Below are 15317 nucleotides of genomic sequence, written 5' to 3'. Positions count from 1 at the left end.
TAACAGAATCCCTTTAATTTTGGATTGTATTTATGAGCTATTCTACAGCTATATGCCAGGTTCAATTAATATATAAGTTGTTTTCATTTTTCCAATTGTTTTTGGTTTATGCAGTTAACTTTGATCCTATCAGCAGAAAACCAGGGTTGTTCTAGAGAGCACCATGGATGGATTCTCTTCCTGTTTCTACGGGTCTTCTCGCGGCTGTGCATGCGCAGTAGAGTGAAAAGCCAAACTTTAACGAAAAAGCCAGCTATTTTGCTCTACTGCACATGCATCTACCTGAGAAATTTAAAAAACTAAGTGTGTCAGGTAAAGTAAAAGTAGTCACTTGGGGGTGCCTAACTTTTGGCATCCCAAGTGTAAAAGATATTCCTTCTCCTTTAAAGGAGAAGGAAAGGCTAAAACTAAGTGAGCTTTATCAGATATGTCTATATAAATACACCAACCCTCAACGTAATGCTGCTCTGACTCCTCTGTCAAAAGAAACACAGTTTTCTTTCCTTCTATTGTGTACACATGGACTTCTGCATCAGACTTCCTGTTTTCAGCATAAACCTCCAGGGCTAGGGCTTGAGCATGCTCAGTTTGCTCCTCTCTCACTCCCCCCCCCTCCCTCCTCCCCTCCATGCTGTAATCTGAGCCCAGAACTATGAGTGAGCAGGAAAAGACTCAGGCAGGAAGTGATGTCACAAGAAGCTAATATGGCAGCTGCTATCCTAAACAAACAGAGCGGTTTACTCAGGTATGGTAAAACATTCTGCAGTATAAATATAGTGTTATAGCTTGCACTATTGTAGCTAATCTATTGGCAATAAACTGCTTTGGTAGCTTTCCTTCTCCTTTAACTTATTTCAGTCAACATGAAAAATACATTAGTATATTAAAGGAACAGTAACACAAAAAATGCAATTCACATATAATGTACTCTTAGCATGCACTAGGAAAGCTGCGTGTTTGCGCAGGTTACATAACAAATAACAGATAAAACACCATAGTATTGGACAGGGCTTATCTGTTATGTGATATGTAACCTGTACCTTTTCTCCTTTTTTTACAGCTTAAATGGCTGCCCTCATGGCTGCACAGCAGCTTGTTTATATAAACTATCGTAGTGTTTCTGAAGCAACAATGCCAGTTTTAATGTGCCTAGCAACAGTACATTATATTTTAATTAATTTAATACACTTTCAGTTTTTGGTGTTACTGTTCCATTGAAAACAGAGGAGTCGGAACAACAAAAATAGTCTGTAATGCTGGCCAGTATTTTAATGGTTTAGGAGTTATTATTGAAGCATGTATAGAATAGCGTGTGAGTTTAAGGAGGTCAGTTCTTTCAGTACACTAATCTGTGCAAGCAGGGTAATTCTTACAATACAGTAGCTGTGCACAGCTATATGGGTACATGCAGGGCAATTCTTACAGTGCCATATATGTACAGCATACTGTTTAGAGTACAAAATTTGTGCAGAAACAGGTGTGTTTGTTTGAGGAGGGCAGTTGTACCAAATATACACAGGGTAATACAATGCATGCAGGTTTTGTATCCATGCAGAACACTATGGGGCCGATTCATCAAGCTCGAGTGAAGGATTCGAAGTAAAAAAACTTCGAATTTCGAAGTGTTTTTTGGGCTACTTCGACCTTCGACTACGACTACGAATCGAAGGATTCAAACTAAAAATCGTTCGACTATTCGACCATTCGATAGTCGAAGTACTGCCTCTTTAAAAAAAACTTCGACCCCCTACTTCGGCAGCTAAAAGCTACCGAAGTCAATGTTAGCCTATGGGGAAGGTCCCCATAGGCTTGCCTAAGTTTTTTTGATCGAAGGATATTCCTTCGATCGTTGGATTAAAATCCTTCGAATCGTTCGATTCGAAGGATTTAATCGTTCGATCGAAGGAATAATCCTTCGATCGTTCGATCGCAGCATTTGCGCTAAATCCTTCGACTTCGATATTCGAAGTCGAAGGATTTTAGTTCCTAGTCGAATATCAAGGGTTAATTAACCCTCGATATTCGACCCTTAATACATCTGCCCCTATGTGTGCGTGAAGGGTATTCCTCACAGTACAGTAGCTGTGCATTACAGAAATTTGTACTACTTTGTACAAAACAAATTAGTACCATTTGTACCATTACTTTATGGGCCAAAGAGTCTGTTATCACAGTGAAAACTTCATCACTGCACTGTTGTCAACGGGAGAGTATATAAAGCAATAAATCTATATATCTTTGCTTACAGTATATATATATATATATATATATATATATATATATATATATATATATATATATATATATATATATTCTTTGAAATAGTTCAGTTCAGTACCACAGATAGCAGCTTTGCCTCCGCCTGTCTTACTGTATTTCTCACCTGTCTCAATAGCAATGCTTAAGAGACTTCTCCCATTGCGCATCTTTTTCCACTTACCCGCATTATGCACGATTCCTGTCTCTTTCTCTCACTCCCTACCTCTCCATCCTTTCTCCCCAGCCCCCATCTCCCCTGTGTTCTGTATTTAACAGGACAGCCCAAGCGGATGGCTGGATAGTCTCAGCGCTTGGTTGATTCCTATTATCTGTGCAAAAACAAAACCCACTAACCCTCCTCCCTGCCAGTTTACTTCTCCCTCCTTCCACCTCCCTCAGTCCCCTGTTCTCCTTTTCTCCTCCTCCCTCCTCTGGTGAAATGTTATTACCTTAGACCTATATATATATATATATATATATATATATATATATATATATATATATATATATATATATATATATATATATATATATATATATATATATATATATGTATACACATGTAACTCCTTCAGTGCTATATTAAAAATGGCATATCTTGCATTTACTTTGGGTCAATCGGTATGCAGAGTGAACTGTGCGTTCTATTCAACCACATTTTCCAATATGAATACTTCATGCCATCACTGGCACTGGCTTCCTATGCCTCCTTCCACTACATATAATATTCCATATATCCTATGCCCATGTAAATATATCTCTTTTGTAGTTGTATTGCTTAACTTGCAAATTGTGATGTTATAAATATGCCATTTTAATTTTTAATAATGTATATATTTCATAAATGTATGTACATATTCCTTTGACTCCTCTTGAGATCCCATGGTAGTTATCTAGTAATGCATTCTGATGTTTGACAAAGTCCCTTACAGTGGTTCTGGAATATCTCAGAATCAATTTTGTTCTCTTTTCCACTGCAGACTTTTAATACCTCCTTTTATCTAGTACAGTGCCGTCCAACTGGCATACAGCGCCCCCCTCCTGTGGCCCTCCATTGAAGACTGGCTGCTGTGACTGTTTCTCTTTGTGTAAAATTTAAAGGTATCAGAACTGAGATTAACTAACCCCTGCATTGGTCACACCTCAGATTCAGGCTCTAAAAACCCTGCATTGTTCACATCTGTAATCCCCCTCTATTGTTCATACTTGTAAAACTCTGTATTGTTGACACCTGTAAAACCCTGCAATGCTCACACATGTAAAACCCTGCATTCTTCACACCTCATATTAAGAATGTAAGTGGCCACATTGTTCACCTGTTAACACCTTTGGCAGATTGTTGTTGCTCATTAACCCCCTGTGGTCTCAAAGCAGGTGCTTATTTTTGAATTTCTCATTTGCATTAACCCTGCCCTGCTCTATCCTACCTGTGTTTACCATACTCTGCCTGCCCTGCTCTGCCTGTGGAGCTGGTGGAGGTTCATCCTAGGGGGGAAGACTGACTATGCTGCAACCGGTCTCTTCAAAACAAATGTAGATGTCTGTCAGTGACCATTATTGATGGTGCATTACCAATTAAATAAGTAAGAAAAGCAATAGCTAGTTATTGCTAGATTGGTGTATTTATGCTGGTGCCCTGGGTAAATGAATCGATTGTATTTTACCAATCCCATCCCCCTGAATGATTGGTCGATTGTCCACCAATTGTCCATTGTCCATACGGTCTCGAGAAAGGTCTTAGGCAAAGACCGAAACGTTGACCTGTTTTTAAAGATGTATTAAATAAAGAAAATATTTTTTAACCCTTTAAAGGTTCCTGGTGTGCACCTCGCTTTTTTGTTATATATATATATATAGTAGACTTAGACACGGTGCACACGGACAAACAAAAGGCAATGCCTGTGTGCTGGTTAAAAACATCAATAGAAATAATCAAAAGGAAAACCGCCGAAACGTTGATCAATAAAACTTTTTTATTTATTTCATACAAAGTCCTGTTGGTGTGGTTTTCCTTTTGATTATTAATATATATATATATATATATATATATATATATATATATATATATATATATATATACACACAGTGGTGTGAAAAACTATTTGCCCCCTTCCTGATTTCTTTTGCATGTTTGTCACACAAAATGTTTCTGATCATCAAACACATTTAACTATTAGTCAAAGATAACACAAGTAAACACAAAATGCAGTTTTTAAATGAGGGTTTTTATTATTTAGGGAGAAAAGAAATCCAAACCTGTGTGAAAAAGTAATTGCCCCCTGAACCTAATAACTGGTTGGGCCACCCTTAGCAGCAATAACTGCAATCAAGTTCAACTTTTGTCTCGTCGGTCCACAAGGTATTTTCCCAAAAGTCTTGGCAATCATTGAGATGTTTTTTAGCAAAATTGAGACGAGCCTTAATGTTCTTTTTGCTTAAAAGTGGTTTGCGCCTTGGAAATCTGCCAGGCAGGATGTTTTTGTCCAGTCTCTTTCTTATGGTGGAGTCGTGAATACTGACCTTAATTGAGGCAAGTGAGGCCTGCAGTTCTTTAGATGTTGTCCTGGGGTCTTTTGTGGCCTCTCGGATGAGTTGTCTCTGCGCTCTTGGGGTAATTTTGGTCAGCCGGCCACTCCTGGGAAGGTTCACCACCGTTCCATGTTTTTGCCATTTGTGGATAATGGCTCTCACTGTGGTTCGCTGGAGTCCCAAAGCTTTATAAATGGCTTTATAACCTTTGAAATTGAACTCAGGTGTGATAAACCACAGTTAAGTTATTTTTTAACAAGGGGGACAATCACTTTTTCACACAGGCCCATGTAGATTTGGAGTTTTTTTTCTCCCTTAATAACGTAAACCTTCATTTAAAAACTGCATTTTGTGTTCAATTATGTTATCTTTGACTAATAGTTAATGGTTTTTGATGAGCAGAAACATTTAAGTGTGACAAACATGCAAAAGAATAAGAAATCAGGAAGGGGGCAAATAGTTTTGCATACCACTGTATGTATATATATATATATATATATATTTTTTATAATTTGTAATATTTCATTCACATTTGTGTTTCTAAATGTCTTATTGCATTCTTCATCTCAGAGCATAGGATTCCATAATCCTTACAATGAAATTTTCATCTTCTCAGTAGCAGTAAACCTATAAAAAAGCAGGGTTTACTTATGTATTTCCTAGTTTGACCCATCAAGGATTGATGTTCCCAAGTTATGTTTCATGCACATAATATGTGTATTATATTACACAGGTGCTCCATAAATCCAGGAATAGATTCTGATCCCTTAGTAACAGGATGTTCATTGGTATTGAGCTTGCGCTTAGTACTATGATTTTTCCTCAGGGAACAGAAACGCCATATATATATACTGTAGGAAAGACCAACACTGAGTTTAAGGTGAAAAACTTTAAAAAAAAAGTGTTTATTGAAGCTTGAACAGACAATGTGATGTTTCAGTCCTCTCTGGACCTTTCTCTGATTATTTGAACAATGTGCCATAAGTATATATACTAGGTGATCTGATGTGCATTTATTGGGACTAAAGATAACATTTTCTAGCTCTGTATTAGGTGTAAAGGTGGCCATACACAGAGAGATCCGCTCGTTTGGCGATGCCACCAAACGAGTGGATCTTTCCCCAATATGTCCACATTGAGGTGGGCGATATTGGGCTGATCCGATCATGGGCCCAAGGGCCAAGAGGCTATAAGGTGGTCAGATCGCAGGACCGCATCAACGAACAGATGCGGCTTTCGGCCAGATATCGATCAAGGGGCGCCCGTCGGATGGCCCCACACACAGGTCAACCCACACACAGGTCAATAAGCTGCCGACACGGTCTGTTGGCAGCTTTTATCAGCCAGTGTTTTCCACTTTTATTGCAGGGATGGTTTCATTAGCCCCAGCATTTTCACTAGGCAGTCTTCAGAGCCAATAAGGTTGTTTCTTGTTCAGGAACCAATGCTTTGTTTTTGTTACAATTTAATACCGATGCTTTCATTTTTACCAATCTTCAAATACATTATTTCCATTTGTTAGGTTTTAGAATAGAATAGAATTGTTCCACTTGGTTTTGGTAGCAATATGCTCATATTTTATCATCATCTTAAGAATGGAGTATTAATGTGTTCTATTGAGCGAAAATATTAAGTCCTTACATCAGGAGAAAGAGCTAAATTTTTATAACTGTAAAGGTAATAAAATATTCCTTTGCTTTACAGTATGTAAATCTAAAGTTTCAAAGGGGTGAAAATGTAGATTTTATCTCACAATCCTGTTTATATAGGATCAGAGCCTTGTTCAATGCCAGTTACAGTAGCTAAGTATAGATAAATAAAATCTCTGTTCTGGTTAGCTTAATAATAATTGCATGACTCCGGTAGGCTTCCAGATGCTGTATAATTAAAGGTGTGGTATTTGCAAAACTAAAATACTTTTTTCACATATCTGGTGCCAATAATTAATATAAAAATGCAACTGCATAGATTTAATTTATTTTATAAACAAACTTTACTAGTTTGATCCTACTTTTGTACCAAAAACCCCTCTTAATGCTTTTGTTGTCGCAATGAAATATCAAGTATTAGATACAGGTATGGAATCCGTTATCTGGAAACCCATTATCCAGAAAGCTCTGAATTATGGGAAGTCCATCTCCCATAGATTCCATTTTATCCAAATAATCCAAATTTCTTAAAAAAAAATGCTTCCCTTTCCTCCGTAATAATAAAACACCTTGTACTTGATCCAAACTAAGACATAGTCAATCCATATTGGAGGCAAAACAAGCTTATTGGGTTTATTTAATGTTTAAATTAATTTCTAGTAGATTTAAGGTATGAAGGTCCAAATTACGGAAAGATCCGTTAGCTGTAAAACCCCAGGTCCCGAGCATTCTGTATAACAAGTCCCATACCTGTATACACTTTCAGCACAGTTAATATCCTCTTAAGCTACTTAAATATACTACTTTTTTACCATTCTAATCGCCATCATGAATAGGTGGCAAGACTAATGTGTAGCTGTTGTGAGGTATTAGAAGTATGTTTCAAATGACATCATTAAGTAAACAAAACCATATGGCTGTCCAGTAGCATAAATCTTAAGGGAAACAGAAGGGACCCCCTGAGGGAAATATCATCTTTATCTTCCCATCCTCTGCTTCAAAGCGTCTTTTCATGATACATCCTGTTCCAATGTGCTTCCTATTTTTCTGAATCGATATAAGAATATTATTGCAACTGCAGGTCATGTACAGTCTAGAAGTTTTCTAAGGGTAATCGTGCAGTGAGGTTTTTGATTGCCATGACCTTTTCCTACGGCAAAGCCTCTTTACTGCTGTGGGCTCCTTCCTATGGATAATACCTGATTACGCAAACGTCAAAAACATCCTTTACTTCTACATGCTCCAGCCCAGTATTTGAGAGAAAGCTCAGTGTTTCCAATAATGATATATATTTTGGAGCAGAATAGTTGGCGACTAAGACAAGCAAGGAATGTAAAAATATGTCATGTTAAAGGATTGTTCAACTTTCAAAACTTTTTTCATGTTATTCACCATAAACAAAGACTAATTTTAAATTGCTTTCCATCTTTTATTTTTTACAGTTTTCCCACATTTTGTTGATACATTTTTCAGCTGCATCTGTGGAATATTAGCAAATATTTTATCAATTCTAACAGCTGCCTTTAATAAAGCTCAGGGATTCTGCTCAGCAAGGACAAAGATAAGAAATGTATTAACTAAATGTATTGATTTAGAACAGTTAAAGATTTGGCAACCCCCCCCCCCCCAATAGAAAGTAATTGGAAAAAGTCTTTGTTTCTGGTGTTATATCTGAAACCAACTGAACTGAAAAAAGTTTTGAAGGTGACAAACCCCTTTAGGCGACTAATCACCTCGTCTTTGCCGCGACCAATCTCCCGAACGCCTTCCCTCACTCCTGCGCTGGCTAAAATGAAAAATCGCCGGTGCTAAGCACACATGGCGATTAGTTTCACTTCGGGCGACTTCGGAAAAAGAATCACCGCGTGTGCTTAGCGCCGGCGATTTTTTATTTTAGCCAGGGCAAGAGTGAGGGAAGGTGTTTCGGGGAGATTGGTCGCCGCAAAGACAAGGTGATTAGTCGCCAGCTGACTAAATCTCCCCGAAACGCCCAGTGTGACCTTACCCTTAAAGCCCTCCTAGATCACTTAAGTGCCAGTCAGGTATAAGGCCCCAGTCACACTAGAGGTTTGTATGGAGCTTGCTCAGATTTCACTCAGCTACATGGTCCTAGATTTGGAGAATATGTGGAGCACACCAAAGGTTTCCATTTTAAATAATTCACAGTGATAATGGAGTGAAGACAAAACATGAAAATTATAGAATGGTTAGTTTTTGATGAATAGAATGATTAGGATGTTAGGATCCCAGACTTGACTAGTTATAGGGATCTGCAAATCATCCCTTCCATGTCACAGATGTATCCTATGAAAGAGAGGTAATTTAAGTACAAATACTAGACATCAACAGTGCATCTAAATGAACCTCTCCCTGAATCTCGTCATGCACAATTTATAAGCATGCTCCATGCCACCATCCATGCAGTTGCAGTTTGACAACCAATACACAATAATCTGTATTTTAAAGTACAGTTCTTTTTCTAATATACTGCTCTCTGGAACACAACAATTACTTAAAATGCTCTTGCCTTTTCAAATTACTAGCCAACTATTAATCACAATTGGTGAACTGAATTAATGTGTATAGGATATTGGGCACAGATTCCATTGGTACCAGACTGTGCATGCTTTATACAAGAAAGACAAGCCAAATGTTGTTGAGTGGAATAGTTTTTGATAGTATTTTAGCCCAAAATGCATGCAGCTTATACTGTGAAATATCCAGGAAGCATTTCCCAGTAATTTACTTCCTTAATTTAAATATTACAGGATACAATGTTTCTTAGCTGGAATGCATCTGTCTACTTTGAAATATGGCTGCTTAAAGAGGTAGTTCAATTTAAAATTAAATGTAAGAATGATTTAGAAAGCAATTTTATTTAAGTGCCGGTGAAGCCATATCTCTAGTATACTGATTCACCCCACCCCTGCAATGAATATCCAGTCGTTCACTAAATTGTTTAACAGTGCATATTTTTCCACAGGATATGCACTTATATAAGATTTATGACTCCTTTCCACCAGCTTCAAAAAGTTGCTCTGGCTGGTCTATGCATTTTCTGAGATCGGCAAGGCAGGAGAATATGATGAAGGAGCCGTTTAAAAAAGGCAACATAAACCTTTGTTCTGTTTGAGCTATATAAATATGGCTTGAATTAAAATGGTATTATGCCATTTTCTAAATGAAAAACGAAAACTCTTAACCCTTTCCCTGCCAGCCGTTTTGTCCTAGATGCGAACATCTACTGCCAAGCAGTTTTTAGACATTTTGTACTCTTTCACTTTAAGGGCCTTTCCTGGGGCGGTCTTTTAGTTTACCCAGTAAAACAATATATTGTTTTTTTCAGGACAACCTGAACTTTAAAAATATGCAAGAATTTTGGTGTAATTCTACTTCTGTAAAAAAATATAGGCTTCTAAGTGTCTAATAAAATGAAAAAAATCATGCTTCACAAAGAACAATCACATATATCAGAAACATCATTTATTTTATGTACGAGAACACAGCCGATTTGGAAAGGTCTATGTCTCCTGAACGCGGCAATACCAAATATATATAGTTTTATGGAGATTTCTCACTTGTATAGATCAAAATCTCTAAGCAGTACACTACCAAATTTCCAAAGCACCGCTCCCCAAACAGCATACTTCTGATTTCAAGGCCAAACATTCCACTAACAGTAGGTCTACCCAAGAAAACTACCCATTATTAGAAAGAACAGATTCTGGTGAATAAAAAATGGGTAAATATATCTTAGTACTCCAAACTACCAAGTTGCAATTGTTTCCTAAAGTTATAATGTTTTATAGAAATTGGTGAATTTTTTGAAAAATTACCTCAAAGCTTCCACTCTACAGCATCATATCTCCCACACATCATTAGGTATCAATGTAAAACACCCCAAATATGAAAGCCTGGGGTCCACTGAACAGTTTGATGCCTAATATGTATCGGTTTACCTAAACATGTGGTATATAGGGGCCCTAAAATGTAGACACCCCATTTGAGCTATCAGTTCTGTAATTCCAGATACTACAAAATCAACACATTTACATAGATTGGGGGGGCAAAGTTAGAAAAAAGTACGTTCACCCCAGAAAAACATATATTTTCGGAAAGTACACATTCTCCCGAATCCAATATGGGTATGCATGTCTTTCTACTCCAAAGCACCAAGCTGCAAAACTTTCCTAAGTTTGGCAATTTTAGGGACATTTTCAAAAATCACCTCAAAACATCCACCATGCAGCATCGTTTGTCCCGCTTACTATTGAGTATCAAAATAAATCACCCCTAAATATAAAAGCCTGGGGTCCTCTGAACAGTTTGATGCCCAACATGTATAGGTGTACCCAAGCACGTGGCCTATAGGGGCCCCAAAATGAAGACCCCCATTTGGTCTGTCATTTCAGGTACTGCAAAATCAACACATTTACATCGTTTTTGGGGGGGGGGCAAAGGTAGAAAAAAGTAAGTTCACCCCAGAAAACCATATGTTTTCGGAAAGTACACATGAATCTAAATTGGGTATGCATGTCTTTGTACTCCAAAGCACCAAGCTGCAAAACGTTCCTAAATTTGGCAATTTTGGTGACATTTCCAAAAAATTACCTCAAATTTCCCACCCTGCAGCATCGTATTTCCCACATACTTTTAGGTATCAAGAGAAATCACCCCAAATATGAAAGCCTAGGGTCCTCTGAACAGTTTGATGCCCAATATGTATAGGTGCACCCAAGCATGTTGCATATAGGGGCCCCAAAAGGAAGACCCCCCATATGGTCTGTCATTTCAGGTACTGCAAAATCAACACATTTACAATGTTTTGGGGGGGGGGGCAAAGGTATAAAAAAGTGTTGCAAATCTTTCCTAAATTTTGCGATAAAAGCAACTGTTTTTACATTTCTGAAAATCGCCTAAAAATATTGCAATTGCCCGCATTTATCTCACCCAATATCTTACATACAATTGTAAAACTGTATAAAAAAATAAATATTGATGCCAAGGGTCTACTGAACAGTTTGATGCCCAATATGCAGTTGGCATGTGCGGACCCCAAATAAAAATAGTGCATATGAGTTTTCTCCGCTGCCGATTCGCCTTCTGTGAACATAGACCCTTGACTTCATATTATCTGCCTCAAGACCCTCCTAACAGCGATGACCCCCCAAAACCATATATTTTTGGAAAGTACACATTCTGCTGATTCCAACAAAGATAACGACGTCTTTCTACACGAAACTACCAAACTGCAAAGCTTTTCTAAACATATAGGTTTTTACAACATTTCTGAAAATCGCCTAAAAATGTTGCAGTTTGCCGCATTTATCACACACAATGTTTTACATACAAAGAAAAATCTAATAAAAAGAGGTCTAATAAATAGTTTGATGCCCAATATGCATAGATTTACCAAAGTATGTGTTGTGTATGGACCCCAAATGAAAAACGTGCCCATGAATTTTCACGCTAGCCAACTAAGCTGCAGAAAAGAGAACCCTAACTGTACGTTATGTGCCGTAAGACCCCCAAACTGTAAAAAGACCCCCAGAAACCCATTTTTTGGAAAGCACATATTTTGGCGGATCAAACTAAGTAAAATCTATCTTTCTATACCAAAGTACCAAACAGCAAAACTATACTAAAGATACATAAGGAACAATAATGCAGGGATAAAATTGCAATAAAACCACAAAAATAGCATAAATCAATGAAATAACAAAATAATTGTTCTGACAGCGTAATTAGTGGCCAAAATCGATTATCCAATAGTCACGCTGCCAAAATAACATGTTTTTAGGCAAAAAAAACAAAAGATAACAGTACAATGAATTCGTAAAAAAAAAAAACCACCTGTTTGTGTATACATATTTGTGCACTAATAAAAGTTGTCTGAGTGTGCAAATACGTGTAAATAAGTGTAAATAACTGTACAAAAGGGACCAAGTGTGCTAAAATAAAAAAAAAATTAAAAAAATTCCAATCTTTACTAAAATGTATGTGTAAGTGTATAAATGTACTGTAAGTATGTGTAGGTGCAGGTAAGTGTGTAAAAAAACGTGCACTTACCGTTTTTGGAGCAGGAGAATCCCTGTCATCTCTGGAGTCCTGGCAGCGTGTCTGCAGAGTTGTTGCGCAGCACGAAGTGCGTGGGCGGCTCTGCAGGCAGGTCGAAGGTGAGTTGAGTAGCAGGCGCTCCATGCGATGCGTCTGCTACTTTGAAGTCGGATCTGCGACAATCGAGTCGCAGATCCGACTTGACAGCCCCCCAGCCTTGTTGCCTAGGGGGCTGTCTTCTCTCCCCACTCTCTGCAGAGGCGGCAAAAGCCGCCGAAGCAGAGAGAGAGCTCAGCTGCTAAAGAACGTACAATGTACGTTCTTGCCAGCCTGAGCATTTGCCTGCCAGCACGTACGCCGTACGTGCTTGGCAGGCAAAGGGTTAAGGGGGAATGTAATATGCTTCGTTCAGCTTTTCGAAGTTGCCAGAAGTTTCCCCACGAGGCAACTTCGGAAAATGAAGCGTTCCCGCCAGCGATTTACATTTGCCATCCCGCCAGTAATTTATATTATATGTTTTGGAAGAGATGTCACCCGACGAAGAAGCGATTTGTAGCTGGGTGACTAATCTCCCGAAATAGCAGCGTGTGTCTCTACCCTTATATTATAAAGCACTAATTAGTAATTGGGGGGGTTTTTTCACCCCTACCTCTGTGAGAGATAATGAACTCTGTGTAATGTGCCACCCCCCACTTTCACTTAATTTTCACTTAATAGCTTCCTCTGTCTCAGGTTTAGAGATAAGGAGGAGTTCATTTAGCAGAGGGCTTCTGATCAATCTGCGTCTCCTCCCCTTATGATTGATCTGAATAACCAAAAAGATAAGATCACGTCAAGTGTAAACTGAAAGACTTCTTCAGATAAATTGCTGTCGTTTTTTTTAACTTGATAGAAAGCATGTATTATTAGAACGAGTTGTGTTTATGGGACAGGTGTGTTTTCCCTTTAACAATTTGATCATAATAAGAAAAAAAGTTCATTATTACAGATGAGTGAAATGGTTTGCAGATGGAGTCAGCAGAGAAACTGAGGTATTCTATGATATAGTATTCTCTTTTATGGACTGCAAAATCCCCCTAACAAATTTATCAACTGTACCAGCTTGATTTCAGTTTATAGAAAATTACATTTTGACTTAGTATATAAGTACTACATGGATTTTATCATTACTATACCTTTGAAGTAAAAATGCCATGTGCAGAACTTGAAAGGATTGACTATAAAAGGAGTATAAATAGCAAATATTAAAAAAAATGGTGCATTAGTTTAAAAATGAGTTCATTTCGGTTTGCAGAAATGCAAAAACACAGTAGTGCCAATTTGAGCCACTCCAAGGATTTAAATACACTCAGCTCTAAATATATATATATATATATATATATATAATCCAAAACCTCTCATCCCATTATACTCTCTTCCTGCTCTTCTTCATCCTGAATGTTCCCTAAGAATTAGAATCAATGCAGCCTTGAATAAAAAAAATGTAGGGCTAAAACACACCGGCAGCACTACTGAAATATTGAAATGATCTCTAAGGGACACTTATACTTTGTGGGTTCAAGGCCAACCTTACTATCAGCACCTAGAAAGATTAAGGTTATAGAGACTTGGCAAACAATTTGATATAATTAATATAACATAGAGCTAAAAGAATAGGCATACAGACCAACTGATATTCCGCCTTGGCTCCTTCAGCAGAATGCTGCCCTTTCTTGGGGCCCTGTGATGGGCCCTGCCAACAAGTAAAATGGGGCCCCCGATAAAAAATGCCCCTCCCCAGTTATGTCACGCCGACATCCTTAAATAAGGGTAACTATAAAGAGTTTTTTTTGTTCAAATTAGGGATCCGAACCCCCGAATCCTTAGTGAAAGATTCAGCCGAATACCGAACTGAATCCAAACCCTAATTAGCATATGCAAATTATGGGTGGGAAGGGGTAAATATTTTTTACTTCCTTGTTTTGTGACAAAAAGTCACACGATTTCCCTTCCCACCCCTAATTTGCTTATGCAAATTCGGATTCGGTTTTACCGGGCAGAAGGATTCGGCCGAATCCTGCTGAAAAAGGCCGAATCCCGAACCGAATCCTGGATTCAGTGCATCCCTAGTTCAAATGTAAAGACGTCCAAATTATAACAAAGATTCTTTAACACAGAAAGCACACTACATTTTATTTGAGGTGCTCACTTATGAAACTATTTGGCATTAACTTTTCTAGAGGCAGTCACCAGTCACTGGAAAATTATATTTAATTGCTGTTAATCTGCCTAGCCGAGATCCGCATGCCACATCATCACACAATCATGGGGATAATAATTCAGAACACATTAGACAGTTCTTCTGAGTCTGCCTAGGATATCAAAACTGCCTTACTGGAGATTTGTCTGATGACTGTTGTGCCCTTACCTGCCTCCTGCTCCTGCAGATAGTAAACCTTTTGCTGTAATAGATAATGTCACAAAAGGGGTTTCAAGCCACTGGGATGGTACAGAGACACTAACCTAATAAGGGATCTTTGTTTCTGTTGCTGTAGAATATTTAATGGAAGGGCACCCTGCTCCTGTCACCTATAGAGATGAATGCTAACCGTGTCTGCAGGTTTTAACTGTTACACATTCATTGAAACCTGCGCAATCAAGTTCTTAGTGAGCCTTCAGCTCCAAATAGGGTTTATTTACAACAGCAAGCACAGTTTTGTTCCCTCAAACCTCCCTGCCCTGCAGTCAGTTGGGATTAAATTTATTTTAAGGTACTTCAAAATGTGCTCCTTGCACTTCCTTCTGCCTCTTGTTCCAAATCTACACTGTTGCTCCTGTTTTCCA

The 15317-nt window shown here is 38.1% G+C and overlaps 1 protein-coding gene across 3 annotated transcripts in view; it reads left to right on the top strand.

Moving 5' to 3' along the window:
* Positions 1–15317, top strand: part of LOC108711307 (leucine-rich repeat and immunoglobulin-like domain-containing nogo receptor-interacting protein 1) — a 136110-nt gene that overhangs the window by 74051 nt on the left and 46742 nt on the right. The window contains exon 1 of one of the 3 annotated variants that reach the window (XM_041586685.1): positions 3292–3360. The exons of the other annotated variants lie outside the window; for them this stretch is intronic. The gene's annotated coding sequence lies outside the window, so the exon portion shown is untranslated. Of the gene's footprint in view, positions 1–3291; positions 3361–15317 lie in introns of those variants that run through there. 3 annotated transcript variants of the gene reach the window in all.

Source organism: Xenopus laevis, chromosome 3L, assembly GCF_017654675.1.
Source record: "Xenopus laevis strain J_2021 chromosome 3L, Xenopus_laevis_v10.1, whole genome shotgun sequence".
In the NCBI taxonomy this organism is placed as follows: Eukaryota; Metazoa; Chordata; class Amphibia; order Anura; family Pipidae; genus Xenopus; species Xenopus laevis.
Note: the sequence above shows the minus strand (reverse complement) of the source record. Positions and strands in the feature narration are given on the sequence as shown.